The sequence below is a fragment of the Microcaecilia unicolor genome, chromosome 1, assembly GCF_901765095.1.
Source record: "Microcaecilia unicolor chromosome 1, aMicUni1.1, whole genome shotgun sequence".
Classification (NCBI taxonomy): domain Eukaryota; kingdom Metazoa; phylum Chordata; class Amphibia; order Gymnophiona; family Siphonopidae; genus Microcaecilia; species Microcaecilia unicolor.
Window position 1 is genome coordinate 317,822,291 of NC_044031.1, and position 19,445 is coordinate 317,841,735.

At 47.0% G+C, this 19,445-nt stretch overlaps 1 protein-coding gene across 2 annotated transcripts in view; it reads left to right on the top strand.

Annotated features, from left to right (window-relative positions):
* Positions 1-19,445, top strand: part of CDYL (chromodomain Y like) — a 313,720-nt gene that overhangs the window by 49,166 nt on the left and 245,109 nt on the right. The gene's annotated exons all lie outside the window — the stretch shown is intronic.

Genomic DNA, 19,445 nt, shown 5'->3' on the forward strand with positions numbered 1-19,445 from the left:
AGAATCACAAGCTATCTTGTTGGAAGAAAGTTGTAGATCAGCTACGTGGTGGTCTTCTCATTCTTTTGTCAAGCATTACGCTTAGAGGTCAGGTGGGAAGTAATTCCAGAGGGAGGGCACCAGAAAGAAGGAAGCAGAGCAATGAGTTGAAGTAAGGTGAGAGCAGTGTACTGAAGGGAGGGCCAGTTGGTGAGTGTTGATGGAGTGGAGGGTTTGAGAAGGGGCGTACGGAACAAAGAGGGAGGAGAGATAGGAGGGGGATTCACAGTCAAGAACTTTGTAGCCATATGCCTGGAAGACCGTGGTTGGAGATTTCCTTCTGATATTGTTAAGACTCTGAGGAAACCTCTTGGGCTTCTCTTGAGGGTGTTTCTGGGGAAAGGATTTCCCAGTTTGGAGGGGGCTGGGACTATGAAATGTTGTTCTGTAATATGTTTCCATGATTCTTATTTATATTGTGGTTTTTGATCTGCTTTATCAGTAATATACTAGCAAGTTTCAGGGCTTCTGTGCCACTCCTTATACTGGTGATGATGTTTCTGAAACATCAGTTATCTCTGCCCACATTTGCTGGTTGGAGGGCATAACCACTCAACTGGACTGGATTAGCAAGACTCAAGGAAAGGAAATTAGCAGGTAAGAACAAATTTCACCTTTCCCTACATAGGCATTTGCAGCATAGAAGACATCTGGGTGGTGCAGTGTGAAGGTGCAAATGGCAGAACCCCAACTGGGTCTGCCTCTGGCTGTTGGAATAGGGTCTGTGGGGCTCCATTAGGTGGTAGCGAGGAGTGAAGCTGTCTCTTTTGAGGTAGCCAGCAGGACCCTTCTTCTAAGGCAGAGATTTTTCAACTCAGTCCTTGGGGCACACCCAGCTAGTTGTGGTTTTCTGGACTGGGATGAAAACCTCTGCTCTAAGGGAATTCCTTTCCTGCACTTTGAAGAAAGTTTACCTAACAACGGGAACAGAAAAAAAACTTAACATGGCTGAACACTAGAGTCAGTTGGTACTGCTATAAACCCCAGCTGCAGAATCAGAGCCACCCACTACCCATATATCAGGAGAGGTGTAGATGCTAGCTGGGTCTCTTTAGCATATCTCTGGAGCAGCAGCAGGGGGGATCCAGAAACAGGGAGGGCCACAGACCAGCCAACTAAAGGTGGAACCACCAACAGCAGAAGTGGAAGAAGTTCACAACCATCCATTGAAGTGAGACTGCAAAATTCAGCAGAATCAAACAATTGCAGGGGGCACATTCCTGTGCAGGGGGCTGAAGCTACATCAAGGAGCATTGATAAGGTTGGTGGAGGTGACAAAACAAGTGTAGTAGTGTGCAACCTGTTGGGGGCTAGTAGCAGAGCTCTGTTGCAGGCTCTTTGCCTCCACTGCAGTGCCCTCCCCTATGAGGAGCCTAGCAGGAGAGAGGTGATACCAGTAGCACAGCTGGAACTGGACCTTGAAAGGAGGGGTCCTAGAGGATGGTTGGAAATGAAAGGGCTTGGAATAGAAGCTGGCCAGGATGCACCATTTTCTCCTGGCCAGGAAGCTACAAGGGGCAGAATCCCCTACTCAGTATATCATGTTTTCCTCCTCTTTGGAGCACACTTTTCCCTAGAATTTATTTAACAATGAGCCAGGGCTATTGTGTTGGGGGCAACAACTGGTTGTGGGCCCAGAAGGGGAGTCAGTAACAAAGAGGCCGAGGGGGCCCAAGCCACAGCAAAGACCTTTGAAAGCATCACTGGCTTCTTGTAGCTTAAGTTAGGAGTTCATTATGGAGGCTTTGAGTGCAGGGAGCAGCAGGGATCTAGAGGAGAAGGAAGGTGCGACTTTACAGAGGTTTGAGTTCTCAACTCTTAACTGCATGTGATGAAGACCCTAAAAATTTAGAAGGATTAAACACAGGATGTGAAAGTGGTAGGGGACTCCATATTGGCAGGCATTTGTAAATGCGCAAATCCTGTCTTACCATTCCACTATGGCATCAGAGGGATGGAAGAGGAATGGGATGCCCCCAGACTCTAGGTTGAATTGTGCAAAGGCAGTAGCTGTCATACCTTGTGCCAAGGGAGGAGCAAGAGAAGCTTTCAGAGTCCCTAAGGTGGATCTCTAATGGCAGCAGGCATTAGGCATATCATGATTCCTTTAAAGAGGGTGTGGACTTTAGAGAGCCACTGAATAGGAATTTAGAGGAACACTAAAAACAGGCTTTTGAAGTCAGGAGCTTATTGCTCCAGATAGCAGTGTACAATGGGTGTGTGGCCTGTGTTCTACTAATTTAGATTCAGTAGTTGCAGATGGAAAGACTCATGGAAGGAGTCATAGAGGAATTAGTGGCAGCATTTGTAGTATATGCCCAGTAGGATTTAATTTGTATCTCTGGGAAGATGATGGGTTCTGATTTCACCATTGGTCACCAGTGCAGGTCATTTAGGGCCAGTTGATGTTTTGTGAGGAGCTGGAGGATCTGGAAATGAGATGCTCAAGCACCTCCCAGAGGTCAAGGCAATGAGATCTGTCATAAGTACACCCAAGGAGAGATTATGGAATTCCCATGGCCTTAGGCATGGCAGATTCTGTACCCTGGAGTCAGTTGATTTGGGATTCTAAGAAGAGTAGCCGACGGGGAGCAGGGATCCAGCCAATGGTCAAGAACCCCACCAGTTGAAAGGCTGGGAGTCCCCTCTTCAGGTGGATCCTATAGGAGAGCAGCCATCATTTTGACCAGAGATGGAGCTGAGTCACAGAAGATTGGTGGATGTACAACAGGATCTCACACTGTTATTGTCTGGTATTAGTAGCAATGCAAAAGAACATGGGACCGTAAATCACTAATTAAATCTAACACACAAATAATTAAATATATGATAGATAATGTGCTCAGACTCACCAACCTTCCAAAGCAGAGAAGAGGTTAGAACCCACCATCATTGCACTTTATCAAGTAATTTACAGTAGCTGCAAAAAATAATCAAAAAGCAGTACTTATCTGTTCATGCAGGACAACCAGTATCCAAATAAAGATGGCAATACTGCTTCTCCTGAGGCATAAATGGTAAAAGTCCACTCCAAACTCAAAAATAGTCCAATTCAACAGTAGAAATAGTCTCTCCAAAACTGCCAGGAAGGGTCCCTCGTGATTCCAAAAATGTGGATTCCAAAGTGAAACATTAAAATGTCTTCCATTCAAAGCATTTAATTTCAAAAAGGCTTGTTAAATCAATCTGACTAAACCTAAATGTATCATAAGAGTCTTCGAAGAAACATCCACGTTCACTGATCAACTTTGAGGCATAGTCCCAACGATTACATTTTACTAATTTCTTTATAACTGAAGCTGCATTTTTACTTGGTAGATTGTTGGTTAGCAATATTTCCTGTTTCTCCGTGTAAAGGATTGGAAGAACAACATTGAAACAGTGAACACCAAATTTTCAGACTCCTGAGGCAGGCACTTTTGCGCTGAAACACAGCCGCTGTGTCAAGTCTTTTGGTGTAATTTTAGTAAATCCTTTCATACAAGTACCCTTGCATCTCCCTTGTGTCCTTTGGAAGAGCCTATCCACCCTACTCTGATTTATGTGCACTACAGTTGTAGGGATAGAGCGTTCCTCAATGATTTGTGGCTGATCTCTACTCAGTTCAGTAGGACCATCTCTGGCATAGACACCCCTTCTTGGTGTCTGCAGTGTTTGGGATCTGATCATAACCAACTGTATTCTCTGTCTTTGTATGAAAAAGAGAACACAGTTGGCCAAAGAGGCTCAGAGAGAGAGAGTTTTGGAGCCAGGTCCGATGCCTCAGTGTCGGTGACTGCATTGGGTGCATCAGTCCATATGGCTGCGAGACCCTTGCAGACTGGGAGTGACCATGCACCAAGTAGGTCTCCACCTGCCTTGACGCTGGCTGCTAAGCAGGACCCCCGGGACTGATCGGCGTCATACCTGAGGTGATGTGAGGACTCAACATCGACTTCTTCGGCACTAGGGAGTGTAAATGCCAGACATTGTAAGAAGCATTGGCATTGATCCCCCATCAACGCATGGTGCTGGGAGCTCTGGGGCACCGAAGGTTTCCCCAAGAAGCATTGACGTAGGGAGGACCACTCCGCATCCGTACAGGAGGTGCAGATGTGTGGGTCTCCAGACAGTCAGGATCAGCCACCTGCTTTGACCCCGTAGATTCAGTAGCCTGATTCTACACTGGCACCCCAGCCTTATCCGATTTTGGCCCTCGATGAGCGCCTTGGGCATTTCTTCCTGAATATTTGGTGAGGTTCTTGCAGAGTACATTGGCAACTGGGGTGCTTTCACCAGCCATGCCTCTTGCTTCAGACCCGCATGGCCATCAGCCTTGGCACACCCTTGATGTCGGTTTAAAGAAGCTTCACCAACGTTGAGGCTGGAACTGACACCACAACACCCCTCTCGGGGTCATGGTATTTCTTCGTTGAGGCGGGCTTGGTCTCAGCCCTCCCACGAGGAGTTCTTGTCTGACACCGATGTGGAGTGCTCATGGGTCTCAGAAGAGGATCTACAGTACTCCTCGAAAGAGGATTCCTATGGCATCCCATCTGATCCCTCCCCTCCACAGGAAAGGAGGAAGTCTCCATCTGAGATCATTTCTTTCCCCTTTTTTGTGAAGGAGATGGCGGCTGCCATCCCGATTCCTTTGGAAGTGGAAGATGAGCCCAGGGCTAAGGTGCTCGAGGTCCTGAACTACGACTCTCCTCCTAGAGATGCTGTAATGGTCCCACTTCATGAGATCTCATGGGATGTTCAAGTGAAGAACTGGGAGTCACCTGTGTCAGTCCCTCTCCTCCCCAAGAATGTTGACACCATGTACCGGATTCAGTCTACAGGGACTGTCTTTCTTCTATGTTTGTGCAGCGCTGCGTATGCCTTGTAGCGCTATAGAAATGCTAAATAGTAGTAGTAGTAGTCTACCCCTGGGTTAGATAGGCCCCAGTTGACTTTTCATTCCCTAGTGGTGGAATCCGCATGTCAAAATGGCTAGAAGTTTTAGGGACTGTACTTCAGCGCCCCCTGGCATGGAAGCTAGAACCTTGGATTCTCAGCGCCCCCTGATAGGGAAGCTAGAACCTGGATTGTTTTCGGTGGAAGATGTATCAGGCCTCCATGCTCATCTTCCGTATCCAATTGTACCAGCTCTACATGAGCTTGTACTTGCGGTCCTTAGTGCGCAGTTTGTCTGATTTGGCAGACTCTCTCCCACTAGAGCAGGCTGAATCGCTTCACCAGCTGGTCAAGGAGCAGAAGGCGTGTTGTAAGTTCTTGGCCAGGGGTGCCTACGACACTTTTGATGTAGCCTCTAGGGTCTCTGGCCAAAGTATAGCGATGTGCAGACTGTCTGTGATTTGGACTCCTTGGTCTACGAGAGGTTTGCGGATGCCACATGCTAGGGGTAATTCTTTTTGGAGAGAAGGTAGAGGAGGTTGCTGACCTCATAAAAAAAAACACACTGATACCATTGATTCTCTCTTCCGCTGGTCGTCACCTGCACCTGCCTCCTCCTCTAGGAGGTTTTTGGCTAGTCAAGAGGAGTACTTGTTACTCGCAGAAGCATAGGTACATCCCTTCTTGCCAGCTTCAGCAGGCTCAGGCTCAGCGCACTAGTTCTTGTCAACAGCGTGCTCCTAATGGACAGGCAGCTCCCCAGTCAAAGCAGGGGACTGGCTCCAGCAGAGCATAGCCGCTGTAAAAGTGACCATTCCAGACAACTTTCCGGTTGGGGGGAGGCTAAAGTTTTACCAAGAAAGGTGGTCCCTTGTAACCTTCGACCGGTGGGTTCTTCAAATAGTTTGTCTTGGTTACGCCCTGCGTTGGCTTCAGAATCCACCAGATTGTCCACCAAGAGCACATCACTTCAGCTCTCAGCACAAGCAGGTACTTGCAGAGGAACTCTCTGCCCTTCTCAAGGTCTGTGTGCTTGAAACTGTTCCACCAGGGGAAGAAGGGAAGGGATTCTATTCAAGGTATTTCCTTGTGCAAAAGAAGTTTGGGGGGGGGGGGGGGGGAAGGATGCGTCCCATCCTAGACTAAAGGGGCATGAACAAATTCCTGGTCAAAGAAAAGTTCAGAATGGTTTCCCTGGGCACCCTTCTTCCTATGTTTCAGGAAAACCATTGGCGATGCTCTTTGGGATGCTTATACTCATATCCTGTTACTTCCAGCTGACAGGAAGTATCTTCAGTTTTGCTTATCTTTCTGAGGACATCACTTCCAGTATTGCGTGTGCCTTTTGACCTTGCGTCGGCTCCCAGGGTTTTCACCAAGTGTCTTGCAGTAGTCGCAGCATTGCTACACAGACTGGGAGTCCATACTCCTATTTCGATGACTAGCTGGTGAAGAGTATGTCAAAGGACGGTGCTCAGGATTAAATTAAAAAGACTATTTGGGTGTTAGAGCTATTAGGGCTTTTTAGGGCTTGTTTTAAACTCCCCCAAATCCCATCTGCTCCCTGTTCAGTGAATGGAATTCATTGGAGACTTGCTAGACTGTCTGCTGACTCAGGGTTTTCTCCCTGTGGCACAGGCAGACACTCTTTTTCACCCTCGCCGCTCGAATCCGAGAAGCTGAGCAAGTCACGGCCCGGCAGATGTTGAGGTTGTTGGGCCATGTTTCCTCTACTGTTCATGTGACACCTATGGCACTTCACATGAGAACTGCCCAGTGAACCCTAGCTTCTCTGAGGATAAGCAGGCTGCTTGTTCTCACATGTGGGTCGACGTCTGTGTCGACCCGGGAATCGGATGGCTATTTTGCAAGCAAAATATTTAAAAAAAAAACAAAAAAAAAACCTTTCTAGAGTCTTCTGGCGCGCGTGCAGTGTGCACCGCGCATGCGTGGCCGCCTTCCCGCCTGTCGCATGAGCATTCCCGCTCAGTTATTTTTTCTTCACGGTGAGGTGCGGTCGAGTTTTTCCCCGCTCCTCTCAGGCCCGGGAAAGGGTTTTCCTTTCAGTAAAAAAAAAAAAAAACCCTCCTGTAGTTTTTCTTTACTTTTTTCCCCCTTTTTAAGTTTCTTTTGTTTTTTTTGATGCGGCTGGCTTACTCCCTTCTTTTCATGCCCTTTTAGGCACGATTGTGTCTTTTGATTTCGCCTAAGCCGTTTTTTCTTCCATGTCATCGAAGACACCCAGCGGCTTCAAAAGTTGTACTCGGTGCATCCGGACTATCTCGGGTACCGATACCCACGCTTGGTGTATCCAGGGCCTTGGACCCGACCACAGCCCAGCCGCTTGCAGTCTGTGTCTTCGTATGAAGAAACGGACCAAAGTGTCTCGAGAGGCCCAACGTGAGAAGCTTTTTGGGGCTCAGTCCAGTCCTTCGATGTCGACATCAACATCGGTACCGAGGTCAGCAGCATCAACATCAGTACCAAGGTCGGCGGCATCGATATCGAGGGACGCATCGACGTCGGGAAAGAAAGAAATGGCTGCGGAACAACTAACTTGTGCTGGGAGCAGTGAGGCATCGAACGGGTCTCCACCTGTCTCGAAGCCTCCTGCTATGGGACCCGGCCCTGAGGAGACCTGAGGATTCCACGTCTTCCTCATCAGTACCGAGGAGTCTCGATATCGGGCGTTGAGCGAAGGTGAAGAAGCACCATCATCGTTCTCCTTCAACGGTGCTGGGAGCTCCAGGGCATCTAGGGAATCAGCACCCGAGAAGCGTCTGCGCCGAGAGGATCACCCCCCCCCCCCCCTCTATTCAGGAGGTGCTGATGCGTCGGTCTAGCAGCCCGGTACCTGCTCCCGAGCCTCGTTCTGCCACTGGCTTCTGTTCCGACCCGCAGCCTTGTCCGATGGTGGCTCTCGACGATCGCATCAGGGCCCTGCTTCCAGAGCTTCTGAAGGGTTACTACGCCAGGCTACTTCGGTGTCGGGGGTGCTTGCGACTTCCGTATCGTCTGTTACGGTCTATGGCCCTTGAGGTCCCCGACAACGGTGCTGCATCGGCTTCGGCTGCCACCCAGGTCGACTCTACTTCGGCGTCAGTGGAGGAAGCATCGCCATCGAGGACTTCGTTCCTCGGCGTTGAGGCAGGCTCAGTTTTTAGAACTGCTCGGAGAGATGTCTTGTCCGATATTGAAGATGAGCGCTCGTGGGAGGAAGAGAAGGATCCCAAGTACTTTTCTTCTGACGAGTCCTTTGGGATTCCTTCTGAACCTTCCCCTCCACCAGAAAGGAGACTCTCTACCGGAGAGTCTATCCTTTACCTCCTTCGTCCGGGAAATGGCTGCGGCTATTCCCTTCCCTATGGAGGTTGAGCGTGAGCCCAGGGCTGAGATGCTCGAGGTCCTGGACTATCCTTCTCCACCTAAGAGAGGCTGCAACGGCTCCTTTGCATAATGTACTGAAGGAAGTCCTTATGCGAAATTGGTAGTTTCCTCTGTCTAACCCCGTGATACCAAAAAGAACTGAATCCCAATATCTGATCCATGGGGAACCTGGCTTGATGAAGTCTCAGCTACCTCACAATTCCATGGTGGTAGACTCCGCTCTTAAAAGGGCCAAGAGTACTAGGGACTATGCCTCAGCGCCCCTAGGCAGAGAATCTAAACCTTGGACTCTTTTTTGGGAGGAAAGCATATTAGGCCGCTTTGCTCGCTGCCAAAATCCAGACATACCAGCTCTTCACGAGCACCCACTTGTGGAACTCGGTGAGGCAACTGTCTAGCTTGGTTGATGCGCTCACCCCGGAGCAGGCCGAGCCTTTCCGCCAGGTGCTCAGGCAGCAGAAGGCGTGTCGTAAATTCCTGTCCAGGGGTACGTATGACACTTTTGATGTAGCATCCACAATCGCTGCCCAAGTTTAGTGATGCGCAGACTCTCGTGGCTGCATGTCTCTGACCTGGATCGTTCGACCTAGCAGTGGATGGCGGATGTTTCTTGCCGGGGGGATAAACTTTTTGGTGAAAAATTAGAGGATCTGGTTGACCAGCTCAAAAAGCACAATAGTGCTATTGATTCTCTCTCCCACCGGGCTTCTTCTGCTACTACCCCCTCATCCAGGAGGTTTTTTGGAGGGAAGAGGATTGCTATGGTAGGCGTAGGTACACTCCTGCTTCTCGGCAGCCTGTTCAGGCTCAGTCACAGCATGCTCGTTCTCGTCAACAGTGTGCGCCTAAGGCCTCTTCGGCTCCCCAGCAAAAGCAAGGGATGGGCTTTTGACTGGCTCCAGTTCAGCATAGCCTCAGAAAAAGTGTCCGTACCGGACGACTTGCCGGTCAGGGGAGGTTGATATTTTTTCACCAAAGGTGGCCTCTCATAACCTCCGATGGGTGGGTTTTTCAAATAGTCCGGTCAAGATACACCCTCAATCTGGAATCCAAACCTCCAAATAGTCCACCGGGAGCTCATTCTTACAGTTCCCAGCATAAACAGGTACTTGCAGAGGAACTCTCCGCCCTTCTATATGCCCAAGCGGTTGAAACCGTTCCACCAGGGGAAAAATGCCTGGGATTCTATTCCAGGTACTTCCTTGTGCAGAAGAAAAGAGGGGGGATGCGTCCCATCCTAGACCTAAGGGCCCTGAACAAATTTCTTGTCCAAGAAAAGTTCAGGATCTTTTCCCTGGGCACCCTTCTTCCCTTGATTCAGGAAAACGATTGGCTATGCTCTCTGGACTTAAAGGATGCCTACACCCACATCTCGATACTCCCAGCTCACAAGAGGTATCTTCAATTTTGGCTGGGAACACAGCACTTTCAGTACTGTGTACTGCCTTTTGGCCTGGTGTCTATGCCCAGAGTGTTTACCAAATGCCTAACTGTAGTCGCAGTGTCGCTACGCAGACTGGGAGTGCATGTGTTTCCTTATCTCGACGATTGGCTGGTGAAGAGCACCTCGGAAGAGGGTGCTCTGAAGTCCATGCGAATGACTATTCGGCTGCTAGAGCTACTGGGGTTCGTCATAAATTATCCCAAGTCCCATCACACCCCACTCCAAAAATTAGAATTCATTGGAACCCTGTTCAACACTCAAGACAGCTCGAGTTTATCTTCCCAAGGCAAGGGTGGACAACCTTTTGTCCCTGGTGTCTATGGTTCGAGCGTCCCAGCAGGTCACGGCTCGGCAGATGTTGAGACTTCTGGGGCACATGGCCTGTATAGTTCATGTAACTCCGATGGCACGTATACATATGAGATCAGCTCAATGGACCCTAGCTTCCCAGTGGTTTCAAGCTGCATCTACATATGAGATCAGCTCAATGGACCCTAGCTTCCCAGTGGTGTCAAGCTGCGGAGGATCTAGAAGATGTAGTCCAACTGTCTACCAGCTTTCGGGATTCTCTTCAGTGGTGGACGATTCGATCCAATTTGACCATGGGATGACCATTCCAAGTTCCTCAGCCACAGAAAGTGATTACGACGGATGCATCTCTCCTGGGGTGGGGAGCTCATGTAGATGGGTTCCACACTCAGGGAGCCTGGTCCTTTCAGGAAAAAGGTCTGCAGATCAACCTCCTGGAATTAAGAGCGATCTGGAATGCTCTAAAGGCTTTCAGAGATCGGCTGTCCAATCAAGTCATCTTAATTCAGACAGGCAATCAGGTTGCCATGTACTACACCAACAAGCAGGGGGGCACTGGATCTCGCCCTCTGTGTCAGGAAGCTGTCCAGATGTGGCTTTGGGCTTGGTGTCATGGCATGTTTCTCCAATCCACTTATCTGTCAGGTGTAAACAACAGTCTGGCCGACAGACTGAGTAGGATAATGCAACCTCACGAGTGGTCTCTAAACATGGGCGTAGTCCGCAAGATCTTCCGAGCATGGGGCACCCGCTCGTGGATCGTTTTGCCACTCAGATCAATCACAAGGTCCCTCAGTTCTGTTCCAGACTTCAGGCCCACGACAAACTAGCGTCAGATGCCTTTCTCCTACATTGGGGGACTGGCCTTCTGTATGCGTATCCTCCCATATCTCTAATATGGAAGACTTTGCTGAAACTCAAGCAAGACTGCGGAACCATGATTCTGTTTGCTCCCTTTTGGCCGTGTCAGATTTGGTTCCCTCTTCTTCTGGAGTTGTCCTCCGAAGAACTGTGGAGATTGGAGTGTTTTCCAACCCTCATCACTCAGAACGAGGGGGCGCTTCTGCATCCCAACCTCCAGTCTCTGGCTCTCACAGCCTGGATGTTGAGAGCTTAGATTTCACCTCCTTGGATCTTTCAGAGGGTGTCTCCTGAGTCTTGCTTGCTTCCAGAAAGGATTCCACAAAGAGGTGTTACTCTTTTAAATTGAGGAGGTTTGCCATCTGGTGTGACAGCAAGGCCCTAGATCCTCTTTCTTGTCCTACACAGACCCTGCTTGAATACCTTCTACACTTGTCAGAGTCTGGTCTTAAGACCAACTCTGTAAGAGTTCACCTTAGTGCGATTAGTGCTTATCATCGCTGTGTAGAGGGTAAGCCTGTCTCTGGACAGCCTTTAGTTGTTCGCTTCTTGAGAGGTTTGGTTTTGTCAAAGCCTCCTGTGAAACCTCCACCAGTGTCATGGGATCTCAACGTTGTTCTCACCCAGCTGATGAAAGCTCCTTTTGAGCCACTGAATTCCTGCCATCTGGAGTACTTGACCTGGAAGGTCGTTTTCTTGGTGGCAGTTACTTCAACTCGTAGAGTCAGTGAGCTACCAGGCCTTGGTAGTGCATGCACCTTATATAAAGTTTAATCACAACAGAGTAGTCTTCCGCACGCACCCTAAGTTTCTGCCTAAGGTGGTGTCGGAGTTCCATCTGAACCAGTCAATTGTCTTGCCAACATTCTTTCCCCGTCCTCATACCCGCCCTGGCGAAAGCAGTTTACACACCTTGGACTGCAAGAGAGCATTGGCCTTTTACGTGGAGCGGACGAAGCCCTTTTAGACAGTCCACCCATTTGTCTCTTTTGATCCCAACAGGAGGGGAGTCGCCATCGGAAAACGCACAATCTCCAATTTGCTAGCAGATTGCATATCCTTCACTTATGCCCAAGCTGGGCTGACTCTGGAGGGCCATGTCACGGCTGATAATGTTAGAGCCATGGCTGCGTCAGTGGCTTACTTAAAGTCAGCCTCCATTGAGGAGATTTGCAAGGCTGCAATGTGGTCGTCATTCCACACATTCATATCTCACTACTCCCTTCAGCAGGATACCCAACACGACAGTCGGTTTGGGCAGTCTGTGCTGCAGAATCTGTTCAGGGTTTAGAATCCAACTCCATCCCCCTAGGCCCATTTTTGTTCTGTTCCAGGCTGCACTCTCAGTTAGTTGTTTATGGTTTCAGGTCAATCTATGTTATGTCCTCGCCATTTCGAGGCCCAATTGACCAATGTTTATTGTTTTGAGTGAGCCTGGTTGCTAGGGATACCCCACATGTGAGAACAAGCAGCCTGCTTGTCCTCGGAGAAAGCGAAGATGCACTTACCTGTAGCAGGTATTCTCCGAGGACAGCAGGCTAATTGTTCTCACAAACCCACCCACCTCCCCTTTGGAGTTGTTGTTTGTTGTTTATTTCCTTTTTCATTTAACTGAGCGGGAATGCTCACGCGATGGGCGGGAAGACAGCCGTGTGTGCGCGCTGCACGCGCACTTGAAAACTGTGGAAAGGTTTTTTTTTACATTTTGCTTGCAAAATAGCCGTCCGATTCCCGGGCCGACGCGGATGTTGACCAACATGTGAGAACAATCAGCCTGCTGTCCTCGGAGAATACCTGCTACAGGTATGTATCTTCGCTTTCCCAGTGGTGTCATGCCACGGGGAACCTAGAGGATGTCATCTGAGTTCTGTCAGGTGGTTCAGTCCCTGTTCTGTGAACAATTCTATCCAATTTTTCTCTGGGACTCCCATTCCAAATTCCACAGCCCACAAAGTTGCTGACAACAGATGCATCCCATCTAGGATGAGGAGCTCACAGATGGGCGTTTACACTCAAGGTGCTTGGTCAGCCCAGGAAACAGATCTCCAACCTTCTGGATCTCCGGGTGATCTAGAATGTCTAAAGGCTTTTAGTGGTTGGCTGAACAACCGAATTGAACTCCTTCAAAGAGACAATCATGTTGCCATATACTATATGAACAAGCAGGGGGCACAGGATCATGCCCTCTGTGTGAAGTGGCTGTCTGGATGTGCACCAGCACGGGATGCTCCTCAAGGACAGTTAACCTGGCGGGCAAATCCAACATCCTGGCTAGCAGATTGGGTAGAGTCATTCAACCGCATGAGTGGTTCCTCAGCATGGGCATTGCCCGCGAGATGATCTGATCATGGGGCACCCCGTTGGTGGATCTTTTTGCCACTCAGTCCAATCACAGAGTCCTTCAGTTCTTTTCCAGGCACCAGGCTTACAACAGGTTAGTGTTGGATACCTTTCTCCTTCATTGGGGGACATTACTTCTGTATGCATATCCTCTCATTTCTTTTGTTGGGAAGACTGTGCTGAAACTCATGCAAGACTGTGGGACCATGATCCAGATCGCTTCCTACTGGCCTCGGCAGATCTAGTTCCCACTTCTTCTTTAGTTATTCTCCGAAAAACCATGGAGATTGGAGTGTTTACCAACCCTCAATATTCAGAACGAAGGCTATCTTCTGCATCCCATCCTCCGGTCTTTGGCCCTCATGGCCTGGATGTTGAGAGCTTGGAATTTGCTTCTTTGCATCTTCCTGAGGGTGTCTCCAAAATATTGGAGGTTTCCACGAAAGATTCCACTAAGAAATGTTATTCCAAATGGAGGGTGTTTGTTGCTTGGTGTGAGGGCAATGCCCTAGATCCTGTTTCTTGCCCTACAAAAACCCTGCTTGAATACCTTCTGCTCCTATCCGAGTCTGGTCTCACCAACTCCATAGGGGTTCACCTCAGTCCTATTAGTGCTTATCATCAACTTGTAGAGGGTAAGCCCATCTCTGGAGAGCCTCTAGTTGCTCGCTTCATTAGAGTTATGCTGTTGACTAAACCCCCTGTCAAACCTCCAGTTATGTTGTGGGACTTCAACATCGTTCTCACACAGCTGATGAAAGCTCCTTTTGAGCCACTTGATTCCTGTCATTAGAAGTACTAAACCTGGAAGGTATATTTTTGGTGGCTGTTGCTTCAGCTCGTAGGGTCAGTGAGCTTCAGGCCTCTGTGGCGAATACACCTTATACGAAGTTTCATTATAACAGAGCAGTCCTATACACGCACCCTAAGTTCCTACCTAAGGTTTCATAGTTCCATCTGAACCAGTTGAGTGTCTTGCCAACATTCTTCCCCGTCCTCTTGCCCATCCTTGCGAAAGCGCACTGCACACCTTGGACTGTAAGCGAGCATTGACGTTTTACTTGGAGCACCTGAGACCCTACAGACAGTCCACCCAACTTTTCATTTCTTTTGATCCAAATAGGATTGGGGTCACTATCAAGAAAACAACATTCCCAGTTGGCTGCCGGATTGCTTTTCTTTCACCTATGCCCAAGCTGAGCAGACCCTAGAGGGTCATGTCAGGGCTCACAATGTCAGAGCCATGGCTGCGTCGGTAGCCCAGTTGAGATCAGCCTCCTTTGAAGAAATTTGCAAGGCTGCGATATGGTCTTCAGTCCACACATTGATGTCTCTTTACTGCCTTGATCATGATACCCAACGCGACAATCTGGACAAGACAGTTCTGAAAAGTTTGTTTGGGTATAGAGTCCAGCTCCACCCTCAAAGGCCCATTTTGATCTATTCTAGGCTGGACTCCCATTCAGATTGTATATAGTTTCAGGTTAATTACTTTTTTGCCCTCGCTGTTGCAAGATCCAGTTGTCCCCTGGTTATTGTATTTGGTGAGCCTTGTAGCTATAGATTCCCACATATGAGAATTATAGGTCTACTTGTCCTTGGAGAAAGCAAAGATACTTACCTGTAGCAGGTATTCTCCAAGGACAGCAGGCCTTATATTCTCACATACCTTCCCACCTCCCCTTGGAGTTGTTTCCTATTTTTTGTTATGCTTTACATTGGTCCTGTGCTCTCATGGTGGGGCGAGTCTCACACTCAAAGACCTGTTTAAAGCTTGTTAACAAGCCTTTAACCGCATTTGAGAATATAAGCCTGCTGTCCTCGGAGGAAATCTGCTACAGGTAAGTATCTTCACTTTCTGTATAATTGGACAGAAGACTCCTTGCCTTCCTGTTGGAGCTGGCAAAGTAGTTCTCATACTTTAATGCTTCTGGAATTTCAAGATGTGAAATATTCCTATTGGTTTGGGATCCTTACATTCAGTCCCTGTCTCCCAGAATACGTAGTTCCATATTAAATACCCTGGGGCATGCGTGATCTATGAGGATAGACCAAATTATTGACCAAATTTGAAGTTGCCAGAGGTCATGGGGGGGGGGGGGAGGCTGTGGATAGAGAGGTGAAAGGTAGTATGCTGTATTACTTACATGTGGTTATAAGAACAAAGACCTTGTGTATGTTGAGCACATGGGCTTCCGGGGGGGGGGGGGGGGGGGGGTATCGAGGTTTGGGAGAGAGGTTGAAAGTTTAGGATTGTCTTTTAAAGACTTTATTCTAGTATTAGGTTGGATTTGGGACTTTGGTTTGGGGTGGGGGGGGGGCTTAGTTAATTTATTATAAATACAATGGTGACCAATATATTTTTAAAAATTTAGTTGTCATATTGTTTGTATTAAAAAGAGAGGATATTCGGCAGCAATAATCTCAACACTGTTAAAAGCCAGGAAGAAGTGTACAGCACTAGCATACATTAAAGTATGGAGAACATTTAAATCATGGTGCCTGTGGAGCAGATAACTCCCATGAGAGCAAGAGTTCTGCAGGTTCTAGTATTCTTATACGTGGTAATTGACAAAGGATTTGTCCCTCGGTTGGGTCAGGGTGTAGACTGCAGCACTTGGCTGTTATAGAGGTGCCATCCAAGGGATGTCAGTAGCAGTGGATCCAGATTTGCTACATTTACAAAGAGGAGTCTATACCAGTGTTTCCAAAGTCTGGTCCTGGAGTACCCCTTGCCAGTCAGGTTTTCAGGATATCCACAATGAATATGCATGAACTTGATTTGCATACACTGCTTCCATTATATGCAAATCTCTTTCCTGCATATTCAATGTGGATATTCTGAAAACCTGACTGGCAAGGGGTACTCCAGGACCGGACTTGGAAAACAGTAGTGTAGACCACCTGTACAACTAGTAATGCCATCATGGAACTTAAGGGGATGTTTTACTAAAGCTTAACTTGAGTTATCTGCAGCAGGGCCCATAGGAATAAAATGAGCCCTGCTGCAGATAACTCGAGCTAAGCTTCTTAGCTCAACCACCCGTAGAGATTTCAATATTTATTGGGTCTTATTCTGGGTGAGTTAATACTCTGAGAATCCTCCTAAAAATTAAAAGATTTATCATAGTCATTATGGAGTCTGTCCTGGTGATTTAAGGGCGGACTAGAAGGGATATCAAGCTGCCACCTTATTATATGTAGCCATATCTTTAGTTTCTGGCTTGTGTGCGTTTGTGATTAATTACCAGAACATTTTGGGATCGTTTGTTATACAATTGGTCTACCACATATATCCCTAGTATGGCAGCCCAATGGCAGGGAATGTTTGGTTACACAGATGATTTTGTGACATCAGTAGTTCAAAGATCCTCGTTATTACAGACATCCAGCATGGACAGTATATCTTTAGGTTCGCTGAAAACATAATTTATGCAATATCGGAAGAATTTAATAAGATTGGATTTACATGAACAACAATTGATTGAATATGTAAAGCAACAAATGATCCCAAGGGGACTAAGAATGAGGAAAGATCCTAAAATATTCCAGGATCGCCAAAAGTTTTTGGATCGTTGGGCAGCTATTCTCAACAGGTGTTCGCGAGATCTAATGCTATTGATTATAGAGACTGCCCAGGAAGTTACTCAGGAGATTCAGATTCAATTGGAGGGTGTTATAACCCAATTACAGACAACTGGCGAAGCGTCCACGTTTAAAGCGGATGATTATTTGGCCACAGAAATGCGATCTTTGGAGCAATATCATTATAACCTTAGACAAGTAAAGATCAAAAAATTCTCAAGGGATCAACAAGATTATGCAGCAGGTCCTATATATCTGTGGCTGTTACAAGGTACGAGTCATCAGGGCATTAACACTGAAGAGGCTTCAGGTGTAAGGATTAATTACATTACAGAACATTTATCGAGTTCCGATGAAAGTATTAATGTTAATAGCGTAGGTCAACGTTTTTTACGAGGCAATCGAGGAGGAGGGCGATCATGCAACAGAGGACAACGCAGACGAGCACAACAATACAACATGCAACAACATTGGGCGGGTCTGGTCACACGATCGGGGATGCAGCATTATCCAATGTAATTAATTTGTCAAATATCAGTTTAACCCCTGCTCAAGTCCGAGTTTTGAATTATGGCTTGACTTTCGTGCCTACTAATTTCTATCATAGGTTCAATGCCAGAGTGGAACTAACGAGATTTTTTCAAAATTTGTCAAGTTATTTTTCTCACAACAAGATACAGAAGGAAGAACTAACAGCTCAGATGATGGTCCTATAGTGCGGGCAAGATCTACATGAATGCCCCCCGGGTCCTATGGACGCTTATATAGCAACGTTTAAAGCTTTAGTCAGCAGGGACGTTGACCGTTTGGAGCACATCCAGTCTAGTCATCAATATCTGAGGCAGAAGTATGTAAATTTTACTAGAGAAGAACGGGAGGCAGTTCAAAAATTGGCAACTAATACGTCCTGCAGACAAAGGGAGTTCAGTGGTTATACAAAATACAGACCAATATTTGAGGGAGGTTACATCTCAGTTTGCGAATTCTGATTATTACTTGCCTCTCCCTCAGGATCCCACTCCTATACTCATGAGGCAAATAGCAGAGATTATACAGCAGGCGGTCACAGAGGGGATATTATTGAAATCTGAAGCAAAGTATTTACAAAATCAGCATCCGAAAATACCAATTTTTTATACTGTTCCAAAGATACACAAGAGACTGAACGACCCTCCGGGTCGTCCTATAGTCTCTTTGCGAGATATGGTACTCGAGCCATTATCTCACTGCCTTGATTTGCATTTGCAACCTTTTGTGACGACAGCCAGATCTTATATAAAAGATACTTCTCATTTCCTCAGAGTATTGTCGCAAATAGGTCCTATAACCGACGAAATGATTTTTGTTACCCTTGATGTGGAATCTTTGTACTCTAATATACCTCAGACAGCAGCATTAAACATTGTTCAAAGCACATTGGAAAAGCGTCCAGCAACATCTAGAGTTACCAATAGACTTGATGCAATTAGCCGAATTGGTACTCTTGAAAAATTATTTCATTTTTGACACTACATTCTATGGTCAAAAGCACGGGGTAGCTATGGGTACAGCTGTAGCGCCCAGCATAGCTAACCTTTATGTCAGCTGTTTTGAAGATAGACATCTGTATATCTCTGATTGGTTTGAACATGTTACTACTTGGCATCGTTTCATAGATGACGTCTTTTTTATATGGACGTCCACTATACCAACATTGCAACAATTTGTTACATGGCTGAACACTATAGATAATAACTTAAGGTTTACCATGCAGTATAGTACAGAGACCATTTCTTTTTTAGATACTTTAGTATCTAAGCAGAATAATCAATTGTCCACTACGGTGTACAGAAAGTCTGCGGACCGTAATTCCCTATTAGAATACAATAGTCATCATCCTTATCGCATGAGGGAATCTTTACCAGTGGGACAATTTTTGCGTCTCCGTCGCATTTATTCATCTGACGAGCTGTTTAATCAACAATCTTCTCTCTTGACAGAGCGTCTATGTAGGAGGGGTTATCCGGATCGATGTATCCGACGTGCATACAAACGAGCTAAGTTTGCCCAACGCCCCCTCTTATTACAAGATAAACAGGAGGAATTATTGCATAAAATTGTATGTGTTTTGACCTATACAGATTTAGCCCCTCAGATAGCTCACATTATTAATTCTCATTGGGAAGTGCTTTTATTTCATTCAGTTTTTCAACAGCGTCCGTGTATAGCATATCGAAGAGGGAGAAATTTGAGGGATGAATTGGTGCATACAATGTTTACCGCTCCCAACTCCATTCAGATGAATAAAGGACATTTAATTTGTGGCCACTGTCAGTTTTGTGATCAAGCAATACAGGGTGCAGAATGGCAACACCCTAAGAGACCAGATAAAAAATACTATCATAGGACTTACATCACATGTGACTCCACACTCGTTGTTTATGCCATAATTTGTCCTTGTCAATTATGGTATGTGGGACGTACCTCAAGGAAAATTAAAATGCGACTCACAGAACATAAAAGTAGAGTACAGAATCAAGTACTTACTGCTCCTGTAGTTGCCCACTGTGTGCAACATAATCACCAGTTTTCACAATTTAAATGATTGGTCATTGACCAGGTC